Raw genomic sequence first — 19,411 nt, forward strand, 5'->3', positions numbered from 1 at the left:
TGTGCCCCTTTGGTGTTGCAGGTTGGTCTGAAGCCTTGTCTCTTGGCACTGTGTGTCCTACGTGTGGATCCCTCTCACATGAAGCGATTTTTTGTCCCGCTCACCTGCGTGGCTAGCAGGTTGAGCCTGCTCTCAGGGTTCATGCTTGGGATTTACTGGATGGTTGTGGGAAGTCCTATCTCACTCGTTGCGCTCGTACCCCAATTCTGGAGCGGGTGGGGAACGGTTCCTGAAGATTCCGTTCTCGTCGGGAAAATTACTGGGCTTCTTCCCAGCCTAGGGACCCGCGTACCCCGTCGTGCCCTGGCCCCTGCCCGGTTGTAGCACAAGGCAGCCGGCCTGCTCTCTGTAGCAGTACCGTGCCCCTTGTCACTACCCCCTGCGATCGGGGTTCCAGCTCCTTCTGGCCAGACTAACGTCTGGCACTTGAGATGGGTACAGGAGCCCAGCTCTACAGCGGGACCTGTCCTGTCACCGCTGCTCACTGCTCAACTTCTACTCTCTGACTGACATCTCTGCCCTCCCTCTTCCATCCCTCCATCTGGGTGGCCCTATTCCCCTCAGGCTACCCAATGGGTGGTTGGTGGGTGTGGTGCAGAGTGTTCCCCAGGATTTTAGTACATCTGTTGGTAGCAACACCAACCAGAGATAAGGCCGCCGCTGCAGAGTACCTCGCCGGGGAAGATATTGGGGTGCATCTGGGATGATATCGCTCCCCACAGGTGGAGCGGCCCCCGGGAGGGAGAACGGGGGACTGGGAATCTCTGGAGCACAAGGCAATGACAAACAGAGTCAGAGTCACTGGGTTGCAGGTTTGAGATCTTTTACTCACAGGTCTTTGTGTCGCACCCAGGATGCTGGTCCTTACTGTGATGGGTTCTGGTCGATCCCAGGCAGGGCAAGGGTCAAAGTCTGGTAGGGCAGTTTGTGGGCTTTCTCCTTTTGTGCTCTCGTGTGTCGGTCCCCTCCTTGTCCCTGGCGTGCTTGGGACCCGTTACTCTGCCACCCTAAGCTGCGCTGGTTCCAGGGGGCAACGAAATCCTCTCCTCGGTAAGGCTCTTCTCCTCCATGCCTACCGGTCCCAGGCTCTCAACGACTTCCTGATTGGCCACCTCTCCCATTCCAAGTCTCTGCCGGCTAATAGACCGGGAACCTCTTAAGTGGCAGCATCCATTACCCACCTGGATCCGCCCTCTCAGCTTAGGGGCCCTCCGCTATCCACCCGCCCGGTCCTAGGTGAGGGAAGGGTGTATGAACCAGTCTGAACCTTGTTATTCCTCTGCTCTACCTCCCTGAGGGAGCTCCCTCAAGGAGCTGCTCACTGTGTGTCCACTCTGTCTGGTCTCTAAAGCCGCTCTAAGGTAAAGTGAAAGTAAACTGTCTGTCTTGTAACTCACTCCTGGTCATGCCCCACCTGAGGAATGTTCCAGCCCGTTGTTATGGCACCGGGAATTCCCCTAGTCTCTGTGTGAGGCACCTGCTGTCTGTGTTTGCAAGGCTGTGTAATGTAAAAACGAAACTTACCAGACCATAACCTCTTCCTGGCCAGGATGAACGGACATTATAAAATACATAAAGTACAATTCTCTGTAGCGACCAGTCTCAGGGGCGCTTGCATATCTCCTCATCCTGGGCCCATCCTTTTAAATATGTCTCCTATCTTGACATATATCCCAAATCCTATTATATATTTTTCATCCTGGTATATAGGACTACCATCCAGATATATATGGCCCCTATCCTGGTAAATATGTCCAAAATCCTGATATATATGGTCCCCATCCTGGTATATATGGCCCCCATCCTGGTGTATATGTCTCTATCCTGTTATACATGGCCCCCATCCTGGTATGTACTTCCAAAATTCTGGTAAATATGTCTTCCATCCTGAAATATAAAGTGGGGAAAATTAGTATTTGATACACTGCCGATTTTGCAAGTTTTCCCACCTACAGGAGGTACACTTCAACTGTGACAAACACAACTAAAAAAAATCCAGATAATCATATTGTATGATTTTTTTTAAATAATTAATTAGCATTATATTGCATGAAATAAGTATTTGATCACCTAACAACCATCAAGAATTCTGGCTTTCACAGACCTGTTATTTTATCTGTAAGAAGTCTTCCTACTCTGCAATCATTGCCTGTATTAATTGCACCTGTTTGTACTCGTTACCTTTATAAAAGATACCTTCCCACACACTCAAGCAATCATTTTCCAACCTCTCCACCATGTCCAAGGCCAAAGAGCTGTCAAAGGACACCAGGGACAAAATTGTAGACCTGCACAAGGGTGGGGTGGCCTACAGAACAATAGGCAAACAGCATGGTGAGAAGGCAACAACTGTTGGTGCAATTAGTAGAAGATGGAAGGAAGACACAATGACTGTCAGTCTTTCTCGGTCTGGGGTTCCATGCATCTTCTTACCTCGTGGGATAAAAATGATTCTGAGAAAGGTCAGGAATAAGCCAAGAACTACATGGAAGGACCTGGTTAATGACCTGAAGAGAGCTGGGACAACAGTCTCAAAGATTACAGTTAGTAACACATTACGCCATCATGGATTAAAATCCTGCAGGGAACACAAGGTCTCCCTGCTCAGACCACAACATGTCCAGGCCTGTTTTGAAGTTTGCCAATGAACATCTGGATGATAAAGAGGAGGCATGGGAGAAGGTCAGATGAGACTAAAATAGAAATTCTGGCATCAATTCCACTTGCCATATTTGGAGGAAGCAGAAGGACCCGTACCAGACCCATCAGGTAGAGAATAGGTGGCCACATGTGTTCAATGTACACTGTATTTGCTGCTATGGAAGGTACAGAAGAAGCTGAAACACTTGTACATACATCCATCCATCAGACATAATTACTATCCTTGTATTTTGGCTTGATTTATTGCAGCAGCCATAAGTCCTAAAATTGAGAACTAATGTATGTAAATACCTAAGTGTTATATATTATAAAGAAGTGAGGAGACGGAGCATTCATTTTTGAACACTTTATTAAATACAGTCTTTGCCTATACCTAGAGCCATTGATCCAGAAGAAGGCAAAAAACCTGGACACGTTCAGCAACCATATTTATTTGGATTACAAGGCGCACTTTCCTTCCAAAAATTTGGGAAGAAAAGGAGGGGTGCGTCTTAAATTCTGAATGTAGCTTACCGGGGGGTGAAGAATGAGCACTGTGCTGGCTGTTGTGGGAGCTCTTTGAAGCAGGCGGTGCGGCCTGTGCAGAGCATGAGATGCTCTGTTGGCGGTGTGGGGCTGTGCTACCTGCGGCAAGTGAGATGCTCTGTCGGCAGTGCGAAGCTGTGCTGGCTGCAGCAGGTTAGCTGCTCTGTCGGCGGTGTGGGGCTGTACTGGCTGCGGCGGGTGTGCTGGTTGTGGTGGGCGCTGTGTGGTGTAAGGTGGTAAGGCAGGTGAGATGCTCTGTCGGCTGTCAGCGGTGTGATCTTCAAATAATGCCGCCAGAGTGCTGCTTCCGTGTCAGCAGCCGGGCTGCTCAGATCCAGATCCGCGGTAGCTCAAGGGGTCTCCGGACCCAGGGGTCGTGCGGCCACTCAAATGAAGGGGGTATTTACAGGGGATTGTGTTAGAGTTCGTGACGCCACCCGTGGTATGTGGTAATCAGAAGTACCACCGCTGTAGTTGGGAATACCTGTGGGCGATGTAGTGGGGCAGCTAGGTGTTGGAACCCTCCACGGGTAGGGGGAATGCCCCAGGACTTGGTGATGGTGTTTGGGGAGTGCCGTTGGGAGCAAAGGGGTCACTTGTGTACTCAGTCCATAAAGCTGACACTGACAACTGGATAAACCAAAGTTCTAGACACCGCTGCCGCTGAGGGGAGCTAGTTTGGGTCCCGTCCCCGCTGGTGTTGCCTGGTGATCCGTGACCTTCCTCCTGGCACTAAGTTCACTTCTCAGTTGGCCCCGGTAGTGTAGAACTAGTCCTGCTCCCCAGTGTGGCTAGCTGTGGGAGCTTTGCTCTCAGGGTTCATGCTTGGGATTTTCTGGACTTTTTTAGTGGAAAGTCCTATCCCCCTCGTTGCACTAGTACCCTGATTTTGGAGCGGGTGGAGAGCGGATCTTGAAGGCTCCGTTCTCGTCGGGTAAATTGTCAAGTTGCCTGACGCTACTCCCTGACCTAGGTTCCACGTACCTCGTCGTGCCCTGTTCCCAGCCCGATGATGGTACAAGGCCGCCAGCTGTCCTCCTCGACAGTTCCGTGCCCCTTGTCACGATCCCCTGCGACTGGGGGTCCACCTCCTACTAGACCCAGACCACTGTCTGCTACCTAGATGGCTTCCAAGGAGTCCGGCTCCTGACCTCCTCTCTTCCTTACCTTCTACACTTCACTCTCCCTTTCTCTGACTGACTCCTGACACTCCTGACCTCCCCTTACCAACCCCCCAAGTGGGCGACCCTATTCCACTCAGACCGTCCACTGGTGTGTCTGGTGGGTGTGGTGCAGAGTGTACTTAGGATTTTATTAGCTGTTGTAGGCAACACAGTGTAGTTAGGGACCCATAACCAAGGAGGAGGTGGATATTGCACAGAAGGGCAGATTTCACAATACCCTGTGACGACCTGATAGTCCAGGGCGTCACACCAGGATTCGGCGTGTGCGCTGATGGAGCTCTCGGATTGTCATTGAGCTGAATCTGCGCAGGTGCCAATTCTGGACGGCATTATTTGAAGATCGCACCGCCGACAGAGCATCTCACCCCAGCACTGCCCTGCTCCACAGGCCCCCGCTGCAGCCAGCACAACCAGCCACACAGCAGCCAGCACAGCTGGCCACACAACAGCCAGCATGGCCGACCACACTGCAGCCAGCACAGCCAGCCACACAGCAGTCAGCACAGCCGGCCACACAGCAGTCAGCACAGCCGGCCACACAGCATCCAGCACGGCAGCCAGCACAGCCAGACACAAAGCAGCCAGCATGGCCGGCCACACAGCAGCCAGCATGGCCGGCCACAGAGCAGTCAGCATGGCCGGCCACACAGCAGCCAGCATGGTAGCAAGCACGGCAGCCAGCACGGCAGCCGGCTCAGCCAGCTATGCTGCAGCCAGCATTGCCCTACTCCAGCACCGCCCTTGCCTCCTGTGACCCCCCGCTACACCACTGCTATCGCCCCCCTATTGTAAGACACCATCAGAGTATAAGATGGACCACTTTTTTTTTTTCTACCTTTTTTATCTACGGTAATTTGTGCCACAGGGGAAAAATTCCTTCTTGACCCCGAGAAAAGGTGATCAGTTCAAAAACCCTGGACCAAGGCTATACTACAACTAACTAACTGAAATATAGGACAATTATATCATATCAGATCCCTTTTGTGACATTCATAAACTGCCCAACAGAAGAACTGGAATTAGGCTGGTGGCAGTATAAGATGTGTTTAGGCCTGTTGTTTGAAGAACAGAAATAGCATATGCTATTGCCCCAAACTAGGCCAGATTTTGTATGCCATCACCTTTTAAGCATGGCATCTAGTTTAAAGGGCACATAGAAACCATCAACTTGTATGTAGACCAATCAATCGATTCATAGTCATTGTGACATCATGTATCATGTTGTGAGGCGGAGGTGTATTTAGGCTTTCCAGCACCCGGGACAAGAATTCAGTTTGGCGCCCCCCCCCCCCCCCCCCCGGCAGTTTGGATGATCGTCATGTGACCGCTCATATGTGATTTGCACACTTACAGTCACGAGATGACAAGCTTCTCTTAATAATTCTCCCAATGTTCCATCAAAAACGTAGGAAGAAAAGCTAATTGTCACATGCAGGTATGAAAATCACATATGAGTGGAGCAGCCATTTGGTGACTGCTGGACCTAGCAAGCAGAGCTGAATCCCGACACTGAGTATATTGCATGCTGTTAGAACTGAGGATACTACACGGCTTAGTTTTATAATTAAAGGGGTTGTCCAGGTTTGAGATAAAAGTCTGCAGTGACTCTATTCGTGACTTCAGGCTTCTGAATCCTTAAGGGGGCTTTACACGCTGCGATATCAGTATCGATATCGCTAGCGAGCGTACTCGCCCCCGTTGGTTGTGCGTCAAGGGCAAATCGCTGCCCGTGGCGCACAACATTGCTAACCCCCGTCACACGGACTTACCTGCCCTGCGACGTTGCTCTAGCCGGCGATCCGCCTTCTTTCTAAGGGGGCGGGTCGTGCGGCGTCACAGAGACGTCACACAGCAGCCGTCCAATAGAAGCGGAGGGGCAGAGATGAGCGGGACGTAACATCCCACCCACCTACTCACTTCCGCATTGCCGGTGGAGGCAGGTAAGGAGATGTTCGTCGCTTCTGCGGTGTCACACATAGCGATGTGTGCTGCCGCAGGAACGACAAACAATATCATTACTCACCAGACAACGATATTTGGTGTTTGGACAACCTCTCCAAAACCAACGATTTTTACCACTTTTGCGATCGTTGTAGGTCGCTCGTACGTGTCACACACTGCGTTGTCGCTAACGACGCCGGATGTGCATCACAAACACCGTGACCCCGACGATAAATCATTAGCGATATCGCAGCGTGTAAAGCCCCCTTTACAGTGCATGTTCTGCACACTTTTAGGATTCTCCGGTGCCAGTGACCAGAGTGGACGATCATGTGAGCACAAGTATGAGATTTGTATACGTCTGGCCACATTCTGATTTGACATGTCTGGCCTCAGTCAATTCATTTTCATTGAGCGAGGCCATGCATGTCTGTTCAGCACGTGATCACACTTATGATCGCATACTTGCAGCTTCGTAACCTCCCACTCTCAGCGCCAACACCAGAGGATCCTGACAGCGTGCAGTGTGCACACTGTGAGATTTCAGAAGTCTACAGTCACATAGAGTGACACATAGAGTGACTGCAGGCTCATCACAAACTTGGACAACCCCTTTAATGGCCCTAACAACATAAATAAAAACATAGTAACCCTTAACTTGTCAGATGGCACAAGGCTTTACTAAAGAGATTGTCCACTACTTTAACATTGATGGCCTTTCCTTAGGATAGGTCACCAATGTCTGATTGGTCGGGACCTGGCACCCCAGCCAATCACCTGTTCTAGGTGCCATGTCGGTGGTGGCAGGTGGCCGGAAGTGCTCAGTTCTGGATCTGCTCCGTTTTCTGATAGTGGCATCAGCCTCCTATTAAAATCAATGAGGCGAATGTGCACTACACGGCCGCGGACACTATCAGAGGATGGAGTAGATTCAGAAATAAGCATTTCCGGCCACCTGCACCAAGGACAGCTGATCAGTGGGGGCCCCATTGCACTCACATCAGAAGCAATGCACAAGTGGGACCAAGGCCTAATGATGGGACATAGTCAGTATCACAAATACATATTTACATTCAGGTACCTTATAGATGATGTTATGTCTGAGTTGTTTCTTTCTATCCTGAGCCATGATAACTTTTCATATTCACATTTCGTCTCTGCAGATTTCCATCTACTCCAGTCTTCTGCAGCACATCTCAACTCGATGCCCCTAAAAATTGGAGAATGATTATAATACTCCTATTTAAAAAATAACTGCCCTACACTGTGCCCCAGAATAAATACTGACCCCTCACTAGGTTCTCTGCACAAAATATGATCTACACAGTGTGTCCATCTTATGATACATGCACCACACACTACCCTCTCCTTTCCATACTGAGCCCACTCTTCACACTGTCCTTTACACTGTGTACCCCTATACTGCCCAGTCTTTATACTGTGCTCTCTCATCACACACCCATCCTCACTATGGCTTCATACTGTACCCACAAGCTATTCCCTCTCCATACCACCCCACCCGCCACTACCCAGTCTCTATTCTGTGCCCCCTTACATTTTTCTCATCCCTTACTGTCTCCTCACTACCTCCTTTTTGTCCATATATTTTTTCCCCTCACTCCCCATACCATGTCGCCCTTTATTCTGTGTCCTCAAACTTTCTTTCCCGTTTGCTCTACATTCCCCCAATCACTCCCCATCCGATGTCTGTATATATTCCCCCCTCACCCTCGCTTCCCATACTATGTCTGTATACATAACCTCTCACTCTCTCTCGCCCCATACATCAACCCTCACCCTCACTCCTATACTATGTCGGTGTACATCACCCCTCACCTGTTATGATTCAGGGACCAAGGAGGATCAAGAAAATGCGGAAACCCAAAAAGTAAGCAGAGTGGCTGGAACCTTAATGGACTGCAGACCTAATCCAGACACACAACTAGAAGTAGCCATGGGACCAGCCTACGATGACCTAGTCGTCTCGACACAGCCGGAGAACTAAATATCCTAACAGATAGAAATATAAGAAAAGCTAATCTGCCTCGGAGCAAGCCCCAAAGATATAGATAGCCCCCCACATGTAAAGACTACGGTGATATAAGAAAACACAATACATAGCCAGAAAATAGATTAGCAAAGATGAGGCCCAAACTATCTTTATAGGAAAGGATAGGAAGGAGTACTGTCTGTAGCCGTAAAAGCCCTAAAAAAATACCAGCACGTCTGATATAAAAAAAACCCTGAGACCAAACAGCCTCTCCCCCCATTAATCAGCACTCTGATGTTATTGGGATCCAAAACACTAATATAGATGAGGGACTGAATTAATACCAAGTATGACAAAACACAATTCATTGCAGAATCATGGAGCTAAGTATACAGACACTCCCAGCAGGGAATGATCAAATTCCACCAGGAACTCCACACAGGCAAAAAAGGAATCAAGCATTAGTTTCAAAGCAGAAAAAACAACAAGAAAATGAAAACAAAAAGCAGAGGTACAAGACCAACTTATCTGAGAGGAGTTCTGGTAGAGAGCAGGGCTGGATTCAGAATGTCCTTAACACACAGGATATCCATTGAGCACCGGCAAGTAACAGGAGAAAACTACTCAGCTATATAGCCCAATCTGAGAGACCTGATTGCCAGTCATTGCCAGGTGGGTGGCTTTCATTCCACAAATCAACAGCACTGCTAGCACTGACCACAAGAGGGAGCCCCGAACTGGAAAATGTATTCACAACACTTACCCCCACTCCCTATGCTATCTCTGTATACATCACCCCTCACCCTCACTCCCTATACTATGTCTGTATACATTACCTCTCACCCTCTTTCCCTATACTATGTCTTATACATCACCCCTCACCCTCACTCCCTATACTATGCCTGTATACATTACCACTCACCCTCTCTCCCTATACTATGTCTTATACATCACCCCTCACCCTCTCTCCCTATACTATGGCTGTATACATTACCCTCTCTCCCTATACCATGTCTGTATGTGCATAACCCCTCACCCCCTCTCCCTATACTATGACTGCATACATCACTGGTCACCCTCTCTCCCTATACTGTCTGTATACATCACCCCTCACCCTCTCTCCGTATACTATGTCTGTGTACATCACCCCTCATCCTCTCTCTCCCCATTCTGTGTCTAAAGATACTTCCCCTTCTCCATCCTTTGTTCCCACCATACTGTGTCCACAGTTCCCTTTGCCCACCTTCTCTCCCCATACTGTGTATATAGATACTGCCCTCTCCCCACCCTCTGTCCCCTCATAGTGTGTCCACAGTTCCCTTTCCTCACCCTCTCTCCCCATACTGTGTATATAGATACTGCCTTCTCCCCACCCTCTGTCCCTCCTCATAGTGTGTCCACAGATAGTTCCCTTTCCCCACTCTCTCTCCCTCATACTGTCTATATAGATACTGCCTGAACCCCACCCTCTGTCCCCCCATAGTGTGTTCACAGATAGTTCCCACTCCCCATCCTCTGTCTCCCCATTCTGTGTCCATAGATTCCTCGCCCCTCATCCCATAATGTTCCTCTTCAGTGGTGTCTTCAGCTCGACACTGGAGCACTTATCAGCAGCGCTCTCTGCCGCCTCTGTGCTGTGGCCCTGATTTCTGGGTCAGCAGTGTGATCAGCTGACCTGATCACATTACAGACATTTCTCTGACTCGGAAGTCAGGACCGCCGGGCACCGCTTCAATTGTCTTCGCGTCTGACAGATACAAGGACAATTGATCAGTGGAAGACGCGTGCTGCACTTCTTCTGAGACTCGGCTGTCAGCGTCACAGCTGGGACTCAGAATAGCCTGCGGCCACTACAGGGGTGACAACACACAGCCGCCGAGGAGACTCAGACCGCCGCATCAGGCGGCTCAACAGCGCCCCCCTGACAGCTGTGCCTGGGGCAGATGCCCTGCCAGCCCCCCCAGATACGCCTCTGCTGTGAGGTAACAATGACTGCCTGTATAAGATGATGTCACATATGTGACCATTAGTGACATTTCCTCTTATTAAAATTGATAACAAGTAGTAATAATATGGGAGAACATATTGGTTAAGTCCAAGGCTGTGAGGAGCATGGTGATTAAAAGAAAGTTTTAAAAGTAAAATATGTTTATTTTTTATGAAAAATATAAATGACCTTATTATAATCTAATTCTGTGACCGATTACGAGCACCTGAAATTTAATGCCTGACAACAGCAATTTCCTTATAGAACAGTGCACATTATAGAAATAGAGGTCTCATCATTAATAAAAATGTAGCAACCTGATGAATTACAGCTTATGGGGGGGTTATGCTAATATTCATGGTTATTTTTTTTTCCAGCAAAAATGTAGCAATATGTGTTAGTAAAACAATGCATTTTCACACCATTTTCATGCTTTTTTCGGGGATCCTGACAGGTTTTCCTAAACTCAGCTTTCTTTAGTTTTAGCTTTTTTTCATGCAGATTGAAGTTTTCCAATTACATCTTTTACAGTGGGTACGAAAAGTATTCAAACCCTTTACATTTTTCACTCTTTGTTTCATTTCAGCCATTTGGTAAATTCAAAAAAGCTCACTTTTTTTCTCATTGATGTACACTCTGCACCCCAACTTGACAGAAAAAACAGAAATGTAGAAATTTTTGCAAATTTATTAAACAAGAAAAACTGAAATATCACAAGGTCATAAGTATTCAGATCCTTTGCTCAGTATTGAGTAGAAGCACCCTTTTGAGCTAGTACAGCCATGAGTCTTCTTGGGAATGATGCAAGACGTTTGTCACACCTGGATTTGGGGATCCTCTGCAATTCTTCCTTGCAGATCCTCTCCAATTCCGTTAGGTTGGATGGAGAACGTTGGTGGACAGCCATTTTTAAGGTCTCTCCAGGTATGCTCAATTGGGTTAGGTCAGAGCTCTGGCGGGGCCAGTCAAGAATGGTCACAGAGTTGTTCTGAAGCCACTCCTTTGTTATTTTAGCTGTGTGCTTAGGGTCATTGTCTTGTTGGAAAGTGAACCTTCGTCCAAATCTGAGGTCCAGAGCACTCTGGAAGAGGTTTTCTTCCAGGAAATCTCTGTACTTGGCCACATTCATCCTTCCTTCAATTGCAACCAGTCGTCATGTCCCTACAGCTGAAAAACACCCCCAAAGCATGATGCTGCCACCACCATGTTTCACTGTTAGGATTGTATTGGGCAGGTGATGAGCAGTGCCTGGTTTTCTCCACACATACGACTTAGAATTATCACCAAAAAGTTTTATCTTCATATCATCAGACCAGAGAATCTTATTTCTCATAGTTTGGGAGTCCTTCATGTGGCTTTCATATGTCTTGCACTGATGAGAGGCTTCCGTCTGGCCACTCTGCCATAAAGGCCCGACTGGTGGAGGACTGCAGTGATAGTTGACTTTGTGTAACTTTCTCCCATGTCCCTACTGCATCTCTGGAGCTCAGCCACAGTGATCTTGAGGTTCTCCTTTACCTCTCACACCAAGGCTCTTCTCCCACGAGTGCTCAGTTTGGCTGGACGGCCAGGTCTAGGAAGCGTTCTGGTGGTCCCAAACTTCTTCCATTTAAGGATTATGGAGGCCATCGTGCTCTTAGAAACCTTAAGTACTGCAGAAATTCTTTTGTAATCTTGGCCAGATCTGTGCCTTGCCATAATTGTCTCTGAGCTCCTTGGGCAGTTTCTTTGACCTCATGATTCTCATTTGGTCTGACGTGCACTGTGAGCTGTGAGGTCTTATATAGTCAGGTGTGCGCCTTTCCAAATCAAGTCCTATCCGTTTAATTAAACACCACTAGACTCCAATGAAGGAGTAGAACCATCTCAAGGATGATCACAAGGAAATGGAAAACATGTGACTTAAATAGGAGTGTCTGAGCAAAGGAGCTGAATACTTATGAGTTATGACCATGTGGTATTTAAGTTTTTCCTGCTTAATAAATTTGCAAAAATTTCTACATTTCTAGGGGTTTTTTTTTCAAGATGGGGTGCAGAATGTACATTAATGAGAAAAAAAATGAACTTTTTTGAATTTACTAAATGGCTGCAATCAGTACTTTTTTTGTAAAAAAAAATATTTGCTGGTACTCATCTCTGAGGCGAGGAGCGGGGGAGGGGGGTTTGCTGTCATGCTGTCGGGCGGCCGGGAGATCCTGTGCACAGTTTACCTGTTGAGGCACTGGGCTCTCAGCCTGGACCCCATGCTGGTATATGGGCCCCCAGCCTTGGTATACATGTCCCATGTTCTGTGTTTTACAAAAAAAAAAATCATATACTCGTACCTGCTCCATCAGGTCTTGAGCGGTGCAGTGCAGGCATGACATCGCGCGCACAAGACAGCAGTGTCCCGGCGCTGAGTGATTACGTCGCCACGCTGGGACTGTGTGTCCTGCGTGTGCGCTGTCATCAGCAGCAGTGCATGGAGATCATGTGACCTCCACACTGCCAGGGAACCTGTCACCTCCAATATTTGATCTGACATATTAGCAAATGCATATTTGCCCTAATAGCAGCTCCCTACCCATCCCTGTGGTGTAAACTTGTGTAATAGGAAACTAATAAAAAACGTTTTATTACTTTCATATTTCCTATGTAGATTACAGAGCCACTGGCCCCATGGGCGGTGCCTTGCCCTATGGGCGTCTGCATACTTTCTGTGGTATCACGCCCCTCCATCCCCCTCATCTCTCAATTCTCCATGCCCCTGATCTCACTCTATTCCCCCTACACAGCCTGCCACCCTCTGCACCGCTCTCTCGCATACCCTGCACTCCTCCATCTTCTCCATCCTCTTTCCCACTGGGCAAAACTCCATGGCTCCGCCCACCCGAGTCACATGTACGTGACATCATCAAAAGTCCTGCAGCTTCAATAGCTGCTCTGTTTCTGCCTCTGCTCCACACATGGCTAATTTGCATAGTTTACAAATTAGCCATGTGGACAGAGCCAGAGGTGCTTTTCCTCAGCGTTCTTCGGATTTTCCGGTACGCCGTACCGCCGCAAAAAATGCACTGGCTGCAATGAAATAAAGAGTGAAAAATGTAAAGGGGTCTGAATACTTTCTGTACCCACTGTACAAACAGCTGCTGCTAACGGTATAAAATCATGCAATAAGTAGGAGTCACCTTACCGATCCTCCTATGCCAATGCTGCCCTTGCCTCTGGCAATGTTTACTATGCTGCGTACATGAACTGAAGTGTAGTCATGTGGCTTTTGCCATCAGACATTCACTGTAGCCATGTAGTCATGCAGTGTAGCTATGTGCTCATGGTTATGGAAGACATTCTCATAGTACTGGTAGTGGTTTTCATCATGGTGGCATAGGCTCCGGTTGCTCCTTGGCTAATGGCTCATTTCGACAAGCTGATCCAGGCTATTACATGACTATCTATCTGCTATGTACAAGGCGGTGATTTACTGGGCTGTTTGCCTAATTGGCATCCACAGCAGCAGACTCCCTCCATCCCACTGGTGGACACAGACAGAAAAGGGCGGCATGGTGGCTCAGTGGTTAGCACTGCAGTCTTGCAGCGCTGGAGTCCTGGGTTCAAATCCCACCAAGGGCAACATCTGCAATGAGTTTGTATGTTCTCGCCGTGCCTGCGTGGGTTTCCTCCGGGTACTCCGGTTTCCTCCCACACTCCAAAGACATACAGATAGGGACTTTAGATTGTGAGCCCCAATGGGGACAGTGTTCCTGATGTATGTAAAGCGCTGCGGAATATGTTAGCGCTATATAAAAATAAAGATTTGATTTTTTTTTTTGAAAAGGGTCTCTATGAAAGAAAAACATATGGGCTCTTTGCAGCCTAAAGGGGGCTTTACACGCTACGATATCGTTAATGTTTTATCGTCGGGGTCACGTCGTTAGTGACGCACATCCGGCGTCATTAACGGTATCGCAGCGTGTAACACTTACCAGCGGCCTTAAACGTCCTTCAAAGTGGTGAAAATCGTTCACCATGGAGAGGTCGTCCTAAAACCAAAAATTGTTAATAGTTGTTTATAGATGTTGTTCCTCGTTCCTGCGGCAGCACACATCGCTGTCTGTGACACCGCAGAACTGAGGAACCTCACCTTACCTGTGTCCTGCCTGCAATGCGGAATGAAGGAGGTGGGCAGGATGTTCGTCCTGCTCATCTCTGCCCCTCCGCTTTGATTGGCCGGCCACTTAGTGACGTCGCGGTGACGCCGAACGCACCTCCCCCTTGAGGGAGGGATTGTTCGGCAGTCACAGCGACGACACCAACCAGGTAAGTGCGTGTGACGCTGCCGTAGTGATAATGTTCGCTGCGGCAGCGATCACATGATATTGCATACACAACGGGGGCGGGTGCTTTTGTGTACGATATCGCTAGCAATTGCTAGAAATATCGTAGCGTGTAAAGCCCACTTAAGAGCTCATCAAAATGCCCAAGTCCACCTGGTTTAGAGGTAGAAATGGGTCACCCTTTACCTCTTGGGCCCCTGTGCGGCCACATAGGTTGCACCAATGGTATGTCGGCCCCTGCTCCTTCTCCTATCTGTGTTACTGTTAGCCACTGCAATTAGACTGCGGAATTGGGCATTTTGATGAGCTCTTAGACTGCAAAGGGCCCATATGTTTTTTTTTCATAGGGACCCTTTTCTGTCGGTGTCCACCAGTGGGATGGAGGGAGTCTGCTGCTGTGGATGCCAATTAGGCAAACAGCCCAGTATATGTCCACCTAAGATATGTGAAATTAGTTAATGTTTTTGCCCTTTTCCTATGTAAGTATATTACACAAAAAGGATTGAATTTAAATGGCAACACATGTATGTATTTCTATGTTGGAAATGCCAATCTCTATTTTTGGTATTTTTACATCAGGGATTGCTAGTTAGTTGGTGGCTCCAATATTGTTAAGTGTACATGGAGTTTAAGGCTATGTGCGCACTTTGCGTTGAGTTAGTTGTAGTTCTAAACGCATCCTCTGGCAGAAATTGTCTTTGTCAAATTTGGTTTTGACCACAAAAACGCTATAAATACGCTTCAGTTTTTACCGCGTTTTTCATGCTTTTACATTGCTTAAAGTCAGATGCGTTTTGAATACAAATACACTACTAAATAAAGTTTAAACATTCAAACACTATGAAACAAAGGGAAACAAATGATAACAAATATCATGATTAAATTCATACACAAAATAGCTTATTTTATTAAAATGATAACTGTGTGCTATAATAATGTTAAATAATTGATTTTCATTAATTTAATTGTCGGACTATGTGTGTGTGTAAAGGGACATATCATGCCCTTAATATAATGTCAAAAACGCATGCGTTTAATTTGCCAAAAAAGCATGTTAAACGCTAGGATTTTGATTTTGTATGGGTCTTGAAAGTTCTCATTGATTCTAATGTTAGCAAAACGCTGCCAAAAGGGCAAAAACAATTGACATGCTGCTTCTTTAAATGCAGAGATTTTGACAAATTTCTGCAACTGAAACGCTGCGTTTTTAACAGCATTGTGCGCACAAGAAAGCCCTATTTCCCAAAGACTTTGCTTGAAAATCAAAACGTATGCATTTTGGCATTAAAACGCTGCAGTTCAAAATGCTGCGGAAACGCATGAAAAAACGCAAAGTAGGCACACAGCCTAAGAAAGAAGTCATGTGGTGTAAAGGAAAAGCTATGCAGGTATATTGCCAAGAGAGTCAAAATTTTGCTGCTATTTGACTTTGAGGACAAAGCCCACTTGACAAAATCTGCGGGTTATCACACAATGACTGACAAGCAAAGTAAAGTTTGACTTTCAGATAAATATCTAGAGTTTCCAAATGTTAAACACACTTCAAACATCACATTGTAAACTGAACAAAGGCAGTAGGTGCATGTGAATAAATGGCATCCCAGTAGCGTAGCTACCTGGAGTGCATAGGGGGCAGTTGCCCTGGGCCCCACGCTCGGAGGGGCAAACACGGAGCCATTGCTTACCTTAACTATATCAGCGTGTGCAGCACTCCGATATAGTTAAGCTCTGCAGTAGAGCAGGTAGACAGGCAGGGAGATGAAGTGGCTGAGTTACCAACACACGCACAGGATATCAGAATCCCTGTGCAGTGATGTCATTGCAACAGGATTCTGATGTCCTGTACATAGGCGCTATGACAGTAAGTTCTCTTGCCAGTGGACTCGTCAGAACCCTTTCTTAGGTTGATATGATGTTTTTTATTTTTATCAAAATGTTTGTTCTGTTGACTGTGGGGACATCAAAAACAATGAGGACCCTCATAAAGTGTGGTGGCTACTGTGAAGGAGATCGAATATGTGGGGGGCCCAATTCAGGGACTACTGTTGAAAGGCTTTATAAAGTATGGAACATTAAAGAGTTTGAGGGCTAATGTGGGAGTATAGTATAGTTTGAGGGCTAACGTGGGGCCATTATACAGTTTGCGGGCTAATGTGGGGGCAATTACACAATTTAGGGCCTACCATGGAGGCAAGCAAACAGTGTGGGGACTACTGTTGGAGACTCTCATACTTTGGGTGGGCCCCTCATATATTGCAGGAACATTTGTGGAGGTCCTCAATGTGTGGGGGCCATTATACAGCGTGGTAGCTAATATGGTGGCCATTATGCAGTTTGGGGCTACTGTGGGGGTCATTATACTGTGTGGAAGCTAATGCGCTGGTCATTATACAGTTTGTGGGTTACTGTTGGGGCCATGATAAAGTGTGCAGACCATTATACAGTGTTTTGTGGGAGCAGTGGAGAAATCATACTATGTATAGGGGAGCAGGGGGACCATCACAATGTGTATAGGGGAGCATTGGACTCATCTTACTGTGGATAGGGGAGATGTACATTGGGGAACTCAGGGGACCTTATTAAATCTTAAATGTGCCCAGGGGGCATTATTAGTTTCCAGGGGCCAAATATGGACATTGTTTTCTAGGGTATTTGCACATGGTATTGTAAGGGGAACAATGGTGGGCATTATTATGTTGAGCAGTAAGAGGATGAGACCTTTGTGCAGGTTGGGAGTAGATGATACTGGTGCTCAAAATGTGAGACGTTAAATGTATTTTTGCTGTAATATCTGCAGACGAGTTGTGGCTGGAAGAAATTGTCATGTCAGCCTGAGCCAGGTGGAAAAAAACAGGAAAAATTGAAGAATTCCATAAGAAAGAACGTCAGCTGTAAGTCTCTATCTATAACTGTATTGTAATCTCTTATTTGTTCTGCACGACTTGTATCTACCATTATATGGTCACTGTATGGCCGTAATGTCAGTGTTTGTCTTTTTATAGTTATTTATTTTCTGTAACATCGCGGACATCTTCTAAGGTTCCCCTATACCTATTATTGGGGTGTGACACAGTAGTTGTAATCAGGTTAATGTTTAGGGACTAGAGATGAGCGAATGTATTCGCTACTATTCGGTATCCGACGGATAATGGGGTATTCGAGGTTTTCGCTATCCGACGGCTAATATGGTATTCGCTCCTATACTTTCATTTTCATTTCTGGACTTTCTGGCGCCTTTTTCCAACCAATGAACACATCTGATGTTGCTTGCCCTCACAGTAACGCCGCAGCCATCTTTGTTGTGGTGTTACTGTGATTGGCTTGGCCACACGGCGTTATAGGGGCTATATAAACCAGTGGCGATTATGGTCAGTTGGTCTCTTCCTCTCTCTTTCTTACTCACCGATCACGGGCGCGGCGCTGTATGGCTGTCACACTGTGGCGAGTTCTCCAGCTTTTGAAAATGCTGGCTGAACATTGTTCCATCTCGTATTCCCTGCTTCCCCTGCCCACTGGAGCCTATGATTGGTTGCAGTCAGACACGCCCCCATGCTGAGTGACAGCTGTCTTACTGCAACCAATCACAGCTGCCGGTGGGCGGGTCTATATCATGTAGTAAAATAAATAAATAAATAATGTAAAACAACGACGTGCGGTCCCCCCAAATGATACCCAGCCAAGGTAAGCACACAGCAGCGGGCTGGAATTCTCAGGCTAGGGAGGGCGAGGGCCATGGTTACGGCCCCCCTCTCGCAGCTGAGAATATCAGCCCGCTGCTGCCCCGAGAATGTCGCGCGTCAGTCCCGGCGTGTCACCAGCCCTTCCCGATTGCCGTGATGCGGTAGCAATGAGGGTAATAAGGAGTTAATAGCAGTTTATAGCTGCCACTAAGTCCAAGATTAGTAGTGTCAGCGTCTAAAACACGCCATCACTAATCTGTAAGTAAAGTAAATAAACACAACACCGAAAAATCCTTTATTTGAAATAAAACACCAAAAAGCCCCTCTGTCACCACTTTATTAACCCCCCAAATATCCAGGTCTGGCGTAATCTACATTGATTCTGCGATATCTGTGAGCGAGTGCTCAATGCAGCCTCATTCCGTGAACAATGCTGCACAGGTAACTCCAGGTCATTTCTCACTGTCGGTGATGTCAACACATTACAGCTCGCGAGAACTTCAGTGCTGCCATAAAACACAACTCAGAGTGATGTCACTGACCAGCAGTGACCCTGCGAGAACTCAGATCCAAGCTTCCGCAGGGTCACTGCTCCATCACACATACTGTTGGGGGGGAAACACATACATCACAAATAAAAGCTGTAATATCATCTATCTATCCATCTATATCTATCTATCTGTCCATCTATCCCTCCATCTATCTTTCTATCTATCTATCCATTATCTATCTATCCATCTATCTATCCCTCTATCCATCTATCTATCCATTATCTATCTATCCATCTATCTAGCTATCCATTTTCTATCTATCTATCCATCCATTATCTATCTATCCACTATCCATCTATCTATCTATCTATCCCTCTATCCATCTATCTATCCCTCTTTCTATCTATCTATCTATCTATCTATCTATCCATCTATCTATCGGTTAGACAGATGGATAGATAGATGGATAGATGGATAATAGATAGATAGGCAGATAGATAATGGATAGATAGAGGAATAGATAGATAGATAATGGATAGATAGAGGGATAGATTGATGGATAGATAGATAGATAGATAGATAGAGGGATAGATTGATAGAAGGATAGAAAGTTAGATTAATGGATAGATAGATAATGGA

The sequence above is a fragment of the Anomaloglossus baeobatrachus genome, chromosome 1 (assembly GCF_048569485.1).
Source record: "Anomaloglossus baeobatrachus isolate aAnoBae1 chromosome 1, aAnoBae1.hap1, whole genome shotgun sequence".
Classification (NCBI taxonomy): Eukaryota; Metazoa; Chordata; class Amphibia; order Anura; family Aromobatidae; genus Anomaloglossus; species Anomaloglossus baeobatrachus.